This window comes from Rhinolophus sinicus, chromosome 12, assembly GCF_057876585.1.
Source record: "Rhinolophus sinicus isolate RSI-liver-muscle chromosome 12, RSI-T2T, whole genome shotgun sequence".
Classification (NCBI taxonomy): domain Eukaryota; kingdom Metazoa; phylum Chordata; class Mammalia; order Chiroptera; family Rhinolophidae; genus Rhinolophus; species Rhinolophus sinicus.
In genome coordinates this window covers 57890189-57904684 of record NC_142512.1, presented here as the reverse complement: position 1 = coordinate 57904684, position 14496 = coordinate 57890189, and the positions used below count along the sequence as shown (strand labels likewise).

Below are 14496 nucleotides of genomic sequence, written 5' to 3'. Positions count from 1 at the left end.
ACCCGTGCTCCCCGCGGCCCGTGCTCCCCGCAATGTGTGCTCCCCACAACCCATGCTCCCCGCGGCCCGTGCTCCCCGCAACCCGTGCTCCCCGCAACCCGTGCTCCCCGCAGCCCGTGCTCCCCGCAGCCCGTGCTCCCCTCAACCGTGCTCCCCTCAGCCCGTGCTCCTCTCAGCCCGTGCTCCTCTCAGCCCGTGCTCCTCTCAGTCCGTGCTCCCCGCAATGTGTGCTCCCCACAACCCATGCTCCCCGCGGCCCGTGCTGCCCGCAACCCGTGCTCCCCGCGGCTCGTGCTCCCCGCAATGTGTGCTCCCCACAACCCATGCTCCCCGCGGCCCGTGCTCCCCACAACCCGTGCTCCCCGCAACCCGTGCTCCCCGCAGCCCGTGCTCCCTGCGGCCCGTGCTCCCGCAGCCTGTTCTCCCAGCCCTAGGCTGTAATTTGTGTTCTCCAGGGCTCGTGATAGCTAGGATTTAATGTGGAAAAACGGTTCCACTCTGTCTCACCCCATACCCCAAAATAAACTCAGATTAAAGGAAAAGCATCATTATAAAAGATTGGAAGGAGAGACAAGGGCATATGGCACAGTCTCAGGAAGACAAAAATCCAAAGTCTTTTTAAAGGGAACAATTGAGAACTTCAGCTACATAAAATTTGAGGACATCTTGATAGAAAAACAGCATTAGAACGGTCCAGTGTTTACAGCAGACTGAGAGCAAACACCTGCCAGGTACACACGAGTACTGAGAGTCACCACATGTAAAGAACCCCCACAAATCAGTAAGAATAGAGCCAACAACACAACAGAAAGTGACAAAGGAGCAGAACAGAAAAATACTAAAGCACCTTAGTGACCACGGCAGTGTTCCATCTCCACCTTCATCACACATGAGAAGTTGGACGGTATTTTCTGATGAAGTCCAGTGCTGCTCAGGTGAGCAAAGAACTGCAGGGCGTCTATCAGAACAGACTTTCAAGGGTGATGGGCGGCTCTGCCAGAAACTCTAATACGCATGGCCTGAGACCCCAGCCTTTGTGGATGTTTAAGGGACACTCCTGAGAACAGCCCCGTAGGGACCAAGCCCTGAGCTTTCACTTTCCAGGGGAAACCGAGTCACAGAGAACTAGAGTCCTGAGGGGGCAGCCTGTGAGGTCTCAGCCCCGCCAGGGCCATGCCGGGCTGGGGGCCTGGAGGGGATGCTAGTAGGTGGGCCTGAACACAGGAAGGCTGTCCCTACCTGCAGACCCTGTGTCTGGCTGCCCTGGGAGGCTGTGGGCACTCAGCTGGGACACGACAGCCTGCCCTGGGCCCCGAGGGAACACTCAACCCTGGTGGAGACACAGCTGGGCCTGTCCCTCCTGGCCCCGCGAGGTATGTGTCCCTCTGCAGTACCGCACTATTGGTGCAGGCGTCAGGCTCCAGACCCCTTCCTGCTTTGTCCAGGGCCCTTCACCCCACCTGGCCCCTCCAGGCCTGGCTCCCATCCTGTCCTCCACTGATGGTCTCCTCCCTCCAGATTTCCTGAGACCACCCACCAGGCCACTGTGTGTCCCCTGCCTCTGATGCTGGAGAGCTGCCCTCCCCTCACAGCCCTGGCCAGGGCTTCTGTGCAGTCTCTGCTGGGTTCTCACAAAGGTCTGCTGAGGAAATGGAGGCCCAGAGAGGGTGAGAGACTCAGGGAGGTCACACAGCCATGCCTGCCTGCCCACGGGCCAGTGGACACTCAGGCACTGGCTGGGGCGCTGGCTCAGCTGTACACTGAGGTCCCCCTCCTGCTGCTCCTCCCTCCTGGGCCAGGCTCTGTGTGGGCAGCTGCGGGCCCCTTCTTGCTAGATGACTGAGTCTCAGGAAGCCACGGGCCTGCTGTGTGCATGGCGTTGGAATGAACTGCGGTGACTCTGGCTTCCGGAGAGTTCCGTCTCTAATTTATACGCATGATCAGCCAGTTATTTGATCCAGATGCCTGAAATGTGCTGTGCAGCGGGACCGTCATGGACGGAGGTGGGCGGTCGGGCAGGGTTCCCGGCTCATGAGTGAGGGAGCGGTGCTGGGGGGACGCGCGCCCTTCCCTGGGAATCGTGTTCCAGGTGCTTTCTCCTGCCCCCGCACCACTGGCCCCATGAGGCGTGGGGGAGTGATGGGCTGCGGTGGGTTCTGAGGGCACGGGACAGCCCCCAGCCTGCCTCCCGGACCCTCAGCTTCCCGACCTGTAAATGGGGTAACATCGTCCTTTTTCCCTCACCCGAGTGCTGTGAACATCGACCAGCCCAGGAGGGGACAGAAGGCCTCATTCCCCACTGGCCAAGTGCTCAGTGGTGGTTGGATGGGGGGTGGCCCTAGGGGCACTTGGGGGCTTGGCCATCCAGCCCTCTTGCAGCAGAAAGCTGTGACATGATTCTGGCAGCCCAGCCTGCACTCAGAGCACTTCTGGAAGCTGCCCGCTCCCACGGCCCTGCCCTGTCAGTCCTCTCCTGGACGCCCCCTGGGGTCTTTTCCAGGGAGGGGGGCGGGAAGGGGCGGGGGGGGGCAGCCAGAGAGACTCAGTGGACACCCGGCCAGATGGCGTCTCCTCCCTTAGTTGCCTCCCCAGGCTCCCAACTCACTCAGAGTCAAAGCCACACCCCCCATAGCCCAGGGACCTGAAGGACACACACACACACACACACACACACACACACACACACACACTCCATTGAGTAGGCCTGGCCTTCACTGCACAGCTGGGTTCCAGAGGGACACACAGAGAGCCGCTTGCTCCGATTGTCCCAGAAGCCGACCCCAACCACCATGGGCGCACCACTGCTCAGTGGGCTGGGGTCCCTCCCCCTGCACACACTTGCCAGCCAGAGGGGGGAGGCCCCGAGAGTGCCCAGTGCCCTCCTCCCCACCCACCCTGGACGCCTCCCTCCTCCAAGTTTCCGCCATCTCCCCAGCTCGCCCTGCAGGTTGGACTTGCCCTGTTCACACAGTCCTGTCACGACAAAACACTCCAAGTCCTTGAATGCTGGTGCTACGGCCTGGATCACTGAATCTTGGGCGAATCCTGGGTGACCAGCTGAAGGGCCCACTGTGTGCCGGCACCTGGCCAGACCAAGGCCGAGTGGGGCTCACCCTCAAGTTATGGGCAGTCGGAGGGGAGACCAAGGCGGTGAGGGTATAGAGCGGGTACTCCACACCCCACACGCCCCGCAGAAAGCACATTCCTTCCACTGGGTGACACGGGGTCCCAGCCCCTCTGCCGAGCAGCCAGGGTGAGGGGGGGCCTGGTCTCCTGTCCACCCCCAAGTCAGGGCACCCAGGCCGCCTCACTCAGGTGTTCTCAGATGAGCCCTGAGTCTCAGAGCCATCAAACGCAGGCAGGAGTTGGCTTGGCCTCAAGTATGACTCTGCAATTTTAAGAACAAAATATTATTTAGGTTAACGTGGGCCAGAGCCCATTTCCCGCCCCAAACCAAGGTCTAGGGGGACCTCTCATCCCCGGCTAGGGGTGTGTCTGCAAAAAACGACCACAGACTGGAGACACAGGCCCCCGCTTCCTCCACGGGCAGAGCCTGTAGGTCCTAGGGGAGGCCTTGGGTGCGGTGAGGAGCACCCCCAGGTCAGGGGGCACAAGATGGGTGGTGGCACGGCTATGGGGAAGCCAGGGAGGGGTCCTGTTGGGAGCGAGGTGGGGTCTGGGTCTCTGAGGCTCCCTGGGACCTTGGCTGTGCCTGTCTTCCCTCCTCTCAGGTGCCAGGTGGGCCGTGGGGCACCCAGGCCCTGCTCAAGAGTCCCACAAGGCCCACCTCGGGCCCAGGGACGGCATGGTGCCAGGGAAGTTGCCCTTTCTCATCAGGGCCGCCCACGAGGGTCAGGCAGAACTGCCCGCACGCATAGCGGCAGCCCTGCCTCCCAATCTGTGGCACCCCCCACCCTGCTTCTCAGCCCCTTGGCCGTAGGCGGCCGCGGCCTCTTCCTTCCTGAACTCCCACAATTACAAGGTGTTTGGGGACACGCATAGGCAAAGCCCACCTGCTCACCTGTGGCAGAAGCCAGGTGAACGCCAATCTCCAGGGCACAAAGCAGGCCTGGCTGACCCCCGGAGCTAGCTGGGGGCTCCGATGTGGCCTGAGCCTCTGGGCAGACTGCCCACTCAGGAACCCCTGGGTGATGAGCCTCTCTGTTGACACCTGTCGCCCTCTGACTTGGTCAGCACCAGGCTCCCCGGTCCTCCACAGGACAAACCACCCTCATCGAGGCTCCACCCCGAGGCAGGGCTGACAAAGGACGGGGGTGTCAGTCCTGAGCCTGTACACATAGGGGCTGCTGGGGGACGGACAGGACCCCAAGGCCAGGGGAGCACCCCATGTCTCCAGGACAGGCAGCTGGGGGAGGGTTTGGATCCCAGCAAACTGCTGGTTCTCATGGGGCCCTAACAGATTTTTTTGTTTCAGGATACCCACATGTGTTAAAACAGGAAATAAAGTAGTGAGAAGGAGCGTCCCCCACACACTGCCGGGGAGGCAGGGGGCCTCAGTGCCACACGCCCCATGCAGCCCTGAGAGGGACCTCAAGCACAGCCCAGGTCCCACCCAAGCCCTGCGTTCTTGGGCTGCTTTTTCTCTTTGGCATTTGCACACATGCATGCCCACATGCCCGTGCACACACACACATGCCCGTGCTTGCACACGCAGCAGGGCTGGCTAGACGGCGTTGTGCACACTCACGGACACTGGTCGATTCTGACCAGAGCATCTGACCCGTCCCAGCCAGGGACCCCCCCAACGCCCCACCCGAGACACACACAGCCCAGGGCCCCACAGCCAGTGAGCGGAACTCCTGTGACCCACCGGGCCCAGAGGGTTCTGTCTCACATAAACCCACCGGCCCTGGGTGTGACTGTATAATCGAGGTTGGTCACGAATACTCGGAGGTTTATGTCATGCTCCCTCTATGGAGTTGACACTGTGCTGGCCTCGCCTCCTCTTCTCTTTGGGAAACTATCAGAAGTACCAGTTGCCCCTTTCTGGGGTCATGTTCTCAAACCAGCGGGCATGACCATTCCTCTGGCCAAAGCCCCCACTGACCAAGGTGTCCTTCCAGAGAGGGGCCTGGCCTCTCCCTGGCACCCTAAGTGGCCGGCGTGGTGAGCTGGGTCCTGCAGACCCTGTGAGGAAGCACTCAGGCCTCCTGCTCCAATTCCCACTAGAACATCCTATAGGTTCTGTGGCCTCAGCCCGTCCTTCTGGACCCAGCAGTGGCTCCTGACTGCCTCAGACACACCCTGCTGCCCCCAAACTACCTTTACTTGGCCCTTGGTGGCCTTTGGTGGGTGGACTCAGCTCCCTGCCAGGCCCTGGGGAGGGGGAAGCCAATGCCCCCCACACCATGTATGCACCTGCTGCCCACCGCCCTGGCCACATGGAGTGCCCCGGCTGGCTCCCAGCCCCAGCGATGTCCCCCTGTGGGGCCTGTCCTTGCTTACCCCGTCCTGCAGGCCCCAGCACCATGTCTCCATGTCCGTCCACAGGAGAGGAGCTGAAGGAGAATGGACAGGGCGGGAAGTGAGCAGAGGCACTGTTCTCGGCAACCGGCTCCCTGTCCGCTCGCCTAGCCTGCTATCGAGAGCCCTGCAGAGAGAACACCTTGTCAGGTCAGCCGGAGTCAGGAGGAAGGGAGCTCTCTGTCAAGGACCCCACACCAAACAAATACAGGGACTATTTTTGCTGTCCACACGGCCGTTGTGCACCAGGAAAGCGAGGCTGCCTCCCTCAGGAATGAGGCTGGCTTCAGAGCTTATCATCACCTGACGATGTGACCACAGCCACATGACGATGTCTCCATCCATCAGAAGGCGCCCCCGTCCCCCACGAGCCAGGATGTCGGTCAGCCGTGGTCCAGGAATCAGGCCAGCTGCTGCTGCACGGGCCGAGCCCCCAGAGGTGTGTGTCTAACACAGCCAAGACCGCTCAGCCTCGTCACAAACTCCTTACCACCGCTTTCAACCTCGCGTGGGCATGGAGTTGAAAGTAAAGGGCTGCATTCCTTCAGTTACTGTGACTCCACCGCCCACTCCAGCGGGGTGCAAAGGGGCCGTTTAGCACGTGTGTTTTACACAGCTTAGGGTTGGTGGTGTCTGTGATGTTGACAGGCAGGAAACGGGCACCGAGGTGACATCCTCTGACACAAAGGCCTTAATTCCGTTGGCAGGCAGCATGGCCAGCAAAGAGGGAACATAGCCAGGAGAGCTGGGCAGGGAGCTAGAGCAAGAGGGCATGGCCGACGGGGCAGCCCAGGTGGGGGCACGAGCAGACACAGAGGGTGGGGTGGGTGAGGCTCAGGGCCAGGAGGACGCAAGTATATTCAAGGGCTGAGGGGCTGTGCTCATATCTGGTATCGTGGGTGGGCATCTGCAGGGGGAGGTGATGAGATGGGTGACGGGCAGATGGAGACAGGGGGATAGACAGGCAGGTAGATGATTGATAGGTGGTGAGAGATGATAGACAGATATGATACAGTAGACAGGGGCCTCTGGCCTCAGGAGGCATGGATGGTTGGAGAACAGACACCTACACAACTTGTCTCAGGACATGACAATGCAATGGAGCTACGGGGGAAGAGCCCGAAATTCCCATCTTTCTGGGTTCTCATGACTCGTCTTTGGGGAGAGTGGAACCACACACCCTGATGGCAGGGGGGACCCTGATCGTGCCAGTCAGGGCCAGTGTTGCTCCGAGTCAGAGTGTGAAACATCCATCACCAAAGCTTTAAAATCGGTGCAACGGCAACTTTCACGGGCTGTGACCGAAACTGCCCTGACCTATTTTCCACAAGCACCGACAGATGTTTAGAATTGGGGCAGAATCTCTAGGACAGAACGTTTCTGAAGCAGGGCCTGGACGGCTCCAGGGGCTCACACGCAGAGCTGACCTCAGCACCAGGGCCCCGCCCAAACTGGCCACGGCCCCTCCTCTGCAGCAGGCCTGGGGGTGTCTCCAATTTATAGCAAACTGGTCGGCGGTGTACGGCTTCCCCAGGCACTCACTGTCCAAGCTGCCTGCGCCACACGTCACTGCTCTCCCAGCCACTTTAGAGGCCAGCACATGCCCCACAAATGGGAATATGGCCAACGAAGTCGAGGCGATCGGGAAAGAACTCCCGTGCTCCCACCACGGCCTCCCGCCCTGGGTCGCTAATCCTCCCCGCGACCCCACAGACCACCGTGTTTCCCCAACAGCCCCTGCCGAGGTCACTCTCACAAGCGCTCAGGCCGTCCCACTGCTGCAGGCCCAGGGCACCCCAGTCACTGCCCGTCTTCCTGCTCATCCCGCAAATCACTCAGGAAATAGTCTTGCAGCTTCACGTCCTCACCTGCTGTCCCCTGAACCCTCTCCCAGCAGGTTTCTATCTCCTGAGTCCTCCAAGAGTGCTGGTGCTGCTCCCCACTTGGCTAAATCGGGGGTCAATGCCTAGCCCTACCTTGGAGGCCTCACCTTGGAGGTTCCAGGAACAAGCCTTGCTGCGGCCTCTGGGACACACATATCCCCCTGCATCACTGTCTCCTGTGTTGTCCGTCGCAGTTTTAGAGGTTAAAACAACACAGTGTTTTATCTTACCATCTGGAAGTCCAAAAGGGTTGTCGTTAGGCAGAGTGCCAACAGCATTGACATCTGCGCTCTCCCAGCTACCCACGTCCCCGGCCTCAGCTGCCCGTCAGCCGTGTCATCACTCTGATCCTGGTTCCCGTCATGACACCTCTCCTCCGACTCGCACACCCCTGCCTCCCTCTTACAGTGTGGGATCGCTCTGGGTTGTGTCCCCGTTTCAAAGTCCTTACTTTAGCCCCATCTGCAGAGTCCCCTTTGACAAAGTAGCATAGTCACAGTTTGGGGGATTGAGATGTGCACATCTTTGGGGGCCTTTTTATAGGGGCCAGAGTCTGTTGGCCACACTCTGCCCTCTGGCCTCCAGAGATTGACAATGCAAAATCCCACATGTGAAATACACTCACCCCACCCCACATCTCCAGAAGTCTTACACATCACTATACCAACTCGAAACCTTAAAAAAAAAAAAAAAAAAAAAAAATCTCATCTAAACCTAATCAATTCAAAAGCACCAAATCTCGTCATCTAAATACTTAGACATAGGTGGCTCTGGGTAGAATCGATCCTAATGCCAGCTCCTCTCTGGACGTGAACATGTGAAATTCAAGAAACAAGTTACCGGGGTGGACAGGTGGCTCAGTTGGTTAGAGCGCAAGCTCTGGGCAACAGGGCTGCCAGTTCGATTCCCACATGGGCCAGAGAGCTGCGCCCTCAGCAAATACAATGAAGTTAATGAGCTACCGCTCAGCTCCCGGGTGGCCAGATGGCTCAGTTGGTTGGAGCGTGGGCTCTCAACAACAAGGTTGCTGGTTCGACTCTTCGACTCCCACAATGGATGGTGGGCTCTGCCCCCTGAAACTAAGATTGAACACGGCACCTTGAGCTGAGCTGCCGCTGAGCTCCAGGATGTCTCAGTTGGTTGGAGTGCGTCCTCTCAACCACAAGTTTGCCGGTTCGACTTCCGCAAGGAATGGTGGGCTGTGCCCCCTGCAACTGGCAACGGCAACTGGACCTGGAGCTGAGCTGCGCCCTCCACAACTAAGATTGAAAGGACAACAACTTGACTTGAAAAAGTCCAGGAAGTACACACTGTTCCCCAATAAAGTCATGTTCCCCTTCCCCAGTAAAATCTTTAAAAAAAAAAAAAAGAAAGCAAGTTACCTGCTCTCAAAACATAGTGTTGGGACAGGAAAAGATGGCATGCCCTTCAAAAAGGGAGAAAATGGAGAGAAAAAGCAAGTCTCCTGTCCTGAGCGATCTCACAATGCACCTGAGCAGAACCCGGGGTGGGTCCCACACCTGCCCTCTGGGATCCTGGCCACCCCTCCATGAAAGGGGGCCTGTGTTCGCAGAAGTTGTATCAGCCTGTGGAATTTGGGGCGGTCCAAAAGTCTCCTTCTATCTTTCACGGCACCTTCTGTCCCTTTCAGTCCAAGCAGAAGTGACAGTATCTGCTGCTATCACATTCTCCAGCACCACGTGGATCTCCTGTATGTCCCAGGCTCTGCCTGCACTCGACACATGCGACCTCTGCAAACCATTCCCAGAGCGGCCAACCTTTACTGTTGGCCTCTGCTGAGCTGGCACGGAGGACCCTCGAGTCACACACCTACTGTCTTGAAAGAGCCTCCTCCGGCCTTTCGATCCTTCTGACAGAGGAGGGACCAGGCGCCCCCAAGCAGAGCTGCAGCATGGGGGTCAGGGAGCAGGCACACACTGCCCAGAGGTCTGGACAGGGCAGGCGTGGGCCACCCCGGAAGGCTGTGGTGAGGACAGAATGAGGGGCCCGCTGCTGGCCACCATCCAAGGGATTGACAGCAGGGGACACACGCTCGAAACCGCACAGATGCTGTGGGCAGGGTGACGTGGCTACATGGTGCTGTGTCCTCAGTCACTGGAACGGTCCAAGCAGCCACTGTGTCTGCCGTCCTGTTGTGGAGAAAACATGCCGAGGGAATGGGAGCCCACACGAAGACAATACACAGAGGTGTGCCAAGCGGAAAGCATGGGATGTATGCGGGAGCCCAAAGCCAGTCAGCGCCTGCAGACAACCTCTGCCCTGAGCCAGCCCCCTGCCAGGCAGGCTTTTCCTTGCAGCCCGCCTCAGTCGCGGTCCCCCACGCATGGCAGGGCAGAGGGCCCTTTGTCCCCAGCTCTTGTGAGGTCACCTGGGCCTCAGCCTCAGGCCCTCTGGAGGCCCACCCACTGGCGAGGCCCGTCCCCAGCAGGGCTCTTGCTGGGAAGGGACGCAAATCTGGAAGCTGTGGCCACTGCCTTTAGCCTGAGAAAGGATGGTGGGCAGCCAAAGGCGGTCCTGGTTCAAAGCCTGGCTGTGTGGCCCTGAGCCAGTCACTGAATCTCTCTGAGTCTCAGCACCCCATGCGTGAACCAGAGCCATGACCACAGCCAGTCTCGCAATGATGTTGGGGGAGGGGGAGCCGTGTGTGTATCAGGAAATGGGCTGCTGGCAGCAGAGGCGGCCGATGACAATGGCCATGACAGTGTTCCCAGGGAGGTGACATGGTGCCCACAAAGCCTCTGCTCTGCCGATGTGCGTGACACTGTGGGTGGGACCACATCACAATGGATCCCACTCAGGGCCAATCAGCGTCTCGGGGACCTGACAAACCCCGGCGTTGTCCCAGCAATGGCCTGCGACACAGAAAAGGAAGCAGCCACGTCCAGGCTGGACCTGAAGACAAAGCACAGCCAGGAGAGAAGCAGGAGGACACGGGGCTGGAACGGCCAAAAGGACGAACATCTGCGAAGGCAAAGGAACCAGTTCTGTCCCCCGAAATGACAAGCAGCAGCATCGCTTGTCTGTGTTCTGAGCGTCACTGGGCTCAGGGTGGAGCCGACACTTACTCTCTGCTCAGAAAACAGTTTCGATCACTTTTGACGTCGGCGACACAGGTCTGTGAACACTCACCTGTCTTGCACAGGGACTGCTGGGACAGCACTTCTGCAGTCACCCTCTTTGATTCCCGCAAGGAACGGCAGTGGGCATCGTCCCCAAGCCCACTTTGCGAGGGTGACGCCGGTTGCGGTGCTGGTCGCATGGCGACAGGTTCACACTCGGGTGGCCTGCTGCTCCTCGTTCTGACCTTTTTCCAAGGAACTCAGTGGCACGCTGTCCCACAAACAACTGTGTCTGGACGCCGTGGGCCATGCCGACCACAGGTGCCAGTGTTGGTGGAACCCAATTGTCATGCAGCGTGTCATGAGGGGTGTCTGGTCCCGTTCCCCCACATAGGAACGCAGGATATGGTGCGGCCAAAAAGGAACACCCACGGAGCCATAGACAGGGGAGTCACACCACTATAGTCTCGTTGGCGGCTGGGTTGGAGACACAGGAAGCAGGAGCCACACGATCCGCAACCGCCGTCCACTTGTCTCTGCCAAGCAACCTCACTTGCTAACTGCAATCCGCCTCTCTGCAATCCGCAATCCACACTCTGCCACGCCGCGCCAGGATGCCACACCACATGCTTTGCTAGCGTAGCCACGGCAGTTATATTAGTGGCCAATGGCTCACTGGTTACAGCTGACGGCCAACTAACCACAGTTGATGGTGATCTATTACCTGAGCCAGCATCTTTCCACGTGAGACTGAGAGCCTGGAAACTGCTCTCTGGGGCTCTGTTCCCACACCAATCTTCGGCATTATGAAAGAGGCTCTGGGTTTCACTGAAAAGGCCAAAGGGTTAAATTCTGAGAAACCACTTTGAAACGTTCACCTGACATCTCCTGGCGCTGTAGACTAGGTGACCCGCTCAGCAGGCTGAGGCTGCCCCCCACCTTCCCTGGGGCATCGAGGCCCCTCCCCAGCAGAAGCCACCCAGATAAGGCTCTGGAGCAAGGTCATAGGGACACCGCTTTGGGGTGCTGTGTCCCTCTGTCCCGTCGCCCACAGCCCAGCCACCAAAGTGGATGCGGATCCCAGGCCCAGGAAACAGCACCGGGCAGAGGCCTGCAGCGTGTGCACAGCTGGGCGTGGCTCCTACGGGACACAGGGAACTTTCCGGACAGACTCGAGCCCCACGGGGCCCCTGAGCCAGATGGAGCCAAGGCAGCAAGCGAGGACAGGGGCCTGTCTGGGCCTCGGAGCCAAAAACAGCTTTTGTGTCCTGTTTTCTCCAAAGGTCGGCTCTTGAAAGCAGGGTCACCTCCCAGAAGGCAAACATTTTCCACCAGGCTGACAGTGAAATACCGAGTCTGGTGCTCGGGCCAGCACTGTCCCCCGCCCGAGTCCCTGGCTCCGGACCGAGGACGCATGGGGGGGCGAGGCGCGAGGCGGGAGCCAGGCAGGGCCCCCGGCACCCGGCGGAGCTTGCGTGGGGCGCTCACCAGGCCGAGGAGAAACATTTTCATAATAAAAAATCAAATGCCTCCCAAAAAAGAGAAGAGATGCACCAAGAAGCAGCTGGGGAAACTCAACCCCGTTTATCCTCATCCATTTAGAGAAAAAGCGAGAGACAGCCCAGGAGGCCGAGACCAAGATCCTTGCGCGACTTTCGGGCCTGAGGGGCTGGGCTAGGGCCCGCCCGTAGGGGGCGCTGTCAGGGTCCCCGAGTAAGACACGGACCCAGACGTCGCCCTGGACACCTCTGCCAGCTCCTGCGCCCGCAGCACAGAGGAAGGCTGGAGAGGAGCCGTGGAAAGGGGCTCCCCGACCTCCCACTTCACCCCAGGCCCCTAGAGACCCTGGGCGGGTGTCCGTCTCTCAGAAACTCAGCTGCTGAAGCTGAACTCACAGATCTGCTTTGGGCCGGAGGAGAAGCCACTGGATAAACACTCTGAAACCGCTGCCTGCGTTCACTGCAGCGGATACGCCCCCTACCCGCCTTGAGGGGACCCCCACCCTGGCCACTTGCTCTGTCAGCCGTGCACAGACCTGAACGGCCCAGAGAATGTGTCCCAAATGTCTTTGGCCGAAACCCTCCTCACCTCCACCAGCCCACACGTCAATCAACGTGCTTCCAAGATATGAAACCCACGTGTTTCTGAATCATTTCCCTCAAGTAAGTCAGATGAAGAGCACGAAGCGGGGTCCGTCCCCAGAGACGCCTCTGAGTGTCCCTGCTGCCTCTCCATTCACAACAGGAAGTTCCTATGGCCAAGAGACATTCGGTCAGCTTTGGGAAAGGGTCAAGCTGGGCTGTGGAGACGAAGGTCCGACATTTGATGGCCATGGGACCTGAGTGTCCACAACCGATTGTGGGAGACCTGGGACGAGGGGCGACATGCTGGCCCACAGGACAGCTGCCCCCACCGAGGGTTCTGCAGACCCTCCTTGTGCTCCTCTGTGGCTGAATGTAAAGTGAACTTCAAATTGACCCCAAACACATGCGGAGCAGCTGCCATCATGCTCGGGAGGTCACAGCCCTGACCAGGCAGGCACAAGGAATTCAGGGCAAAACAGAGCCTCCACCCCATCCACCCACCCAGGACCACGGCAAGCAGGGTGACGTCCCAGCTGAGACCCCGCAGCCCAAAGGGCGGGGGTTCAGGGTGGGCAGGACCCACGGGCTCAGGCATGGGGACGACTGGATGCAGCTCAAGCAGAGCCCTTAGCATGGGGGGTCCTCACCCCTACCAGAGGAGCTGCCTACGGGTGGCTGTGAGGTCTTCCCCAGTGTGTGTGTCGGTGGGTGGGGGGTGGAGGGTGATCCCGGGCAACACAGTCTCCGCCTCTCAGGCCCAGCAGTGCCCACTGCAGCCTGAGGCTCAGTCCGCCGCTCCAGACCCCTTCCTGTGTGACAGAGGCCGTCTTTACTTCACGTGGAGTCTACATGCTGTGCACTGCATGTGGAGTCGTGCAAACTGTTACTATAAATACAGGACCCCCATTCAAAAAGTGACCACGTCATGGCTGTGCCCAGCCCTGCAGAGCTGAGCTGTGACCCCACCAGGCCCTCATTCGTGCCCGCTGTCCTCTGCAGGAGCCCGTCCCCTCACTGCCTGGGCCACTGCTTGTGTGCAGGCTGTCTGTGGCTCCTGTCGCAGCGGCCATGGCACCTGCGCCTGGTGTCCTGGGGGTCCTGCCCCCCCCAACCCTACCTGGTGTTTGTCCCCTGAGCCCAGGGCACAGTGCCAGACGCAGAACCTGTCCTTTATGACATTCCAGCATTGGGGACTCTGGGTGTCCTGCTTCCTGGGACTCAGACTCAGCGCCCCAAAGGGAACATGTTTCCACCACACGGCGCCCTGTGTATGTCCTGGAGGTCTGGATGGCCCTGTGCAACACCACACAGGCCTCTGTTCTCAGACTGAGGCCACCAGGGTGGGGAAGCAATGTGTCCAGGGGCTCCTGGAGGCCCCCCGACACCAGGCTAGGCCCCCACGCTGACACCCAGAGTGATTTAGAAAAGCCAAGACCTGTGACTTCACGGCCCTAGTTAGACAGAGATAACAGGGGGTTTCTAGCTGCTGTCCCAGGCTCCACGTCCACGCAGATGTACCCACAGACCTCAGATCGCATTTCCTGGTGCGCCTGAGGGCAGGGTGTTGGGAGCCCATTGCCATCCAGTCAGCCTGCTGCAGGTGGAACAGGCGGCACCAGGAGCAGTCTGAGTGACAGCCCAGAGCCACCAGAAGACACCTCCCTGTACGTGAGGACGGGTGAGCTCCTGCCTGAACACAGAGGCTACTGATGCTTATCGGGGGCCCCCTAAGCTTCCGTGTCCCTGTCCAGCCAGGGGAAGCTTTAGTGAGCGACCTACACTGCAAGACCAGCCCACAGCTGCTCTGGAAATAAATTCTCCCTGGGTGTGGACCCCAGCCATGCATCCATGCCACATTTAATGGCTTCGAGTAAAGGGCCTCGATTCAGAAATGTCCCCTCTCACAAGCTCATATTTCACCATCAGAGAGTCACTCCTTTAGCTTAGAATGTCACTAACATTTCC

The 14496-nt window shown here is 59.4% G+C and overlaps 1 long non-coding RNA gene across 1 annotated transcript; it reads right to left on the bottom strand.

The window, feature by feature from the left end:
- Window positions 1-591: 591 nt before the first annotated feature.
- Window positions 592-11743, bottom strand: LOC148756596 (uncharacterized). Its single transcript, XR_016018055.1, has 2 exons — window positions 5467-11743; window positions 592-3388 (listed from the first exon to the last, which is right to left on the bottom strand). It is a non-coding gene; the product is annotated as an uncharacterized LOC148756596 (long non-coding RNA).
- Between the last annotated feature and the right edge of the window lie 2753 nt (window positions 11744-14496).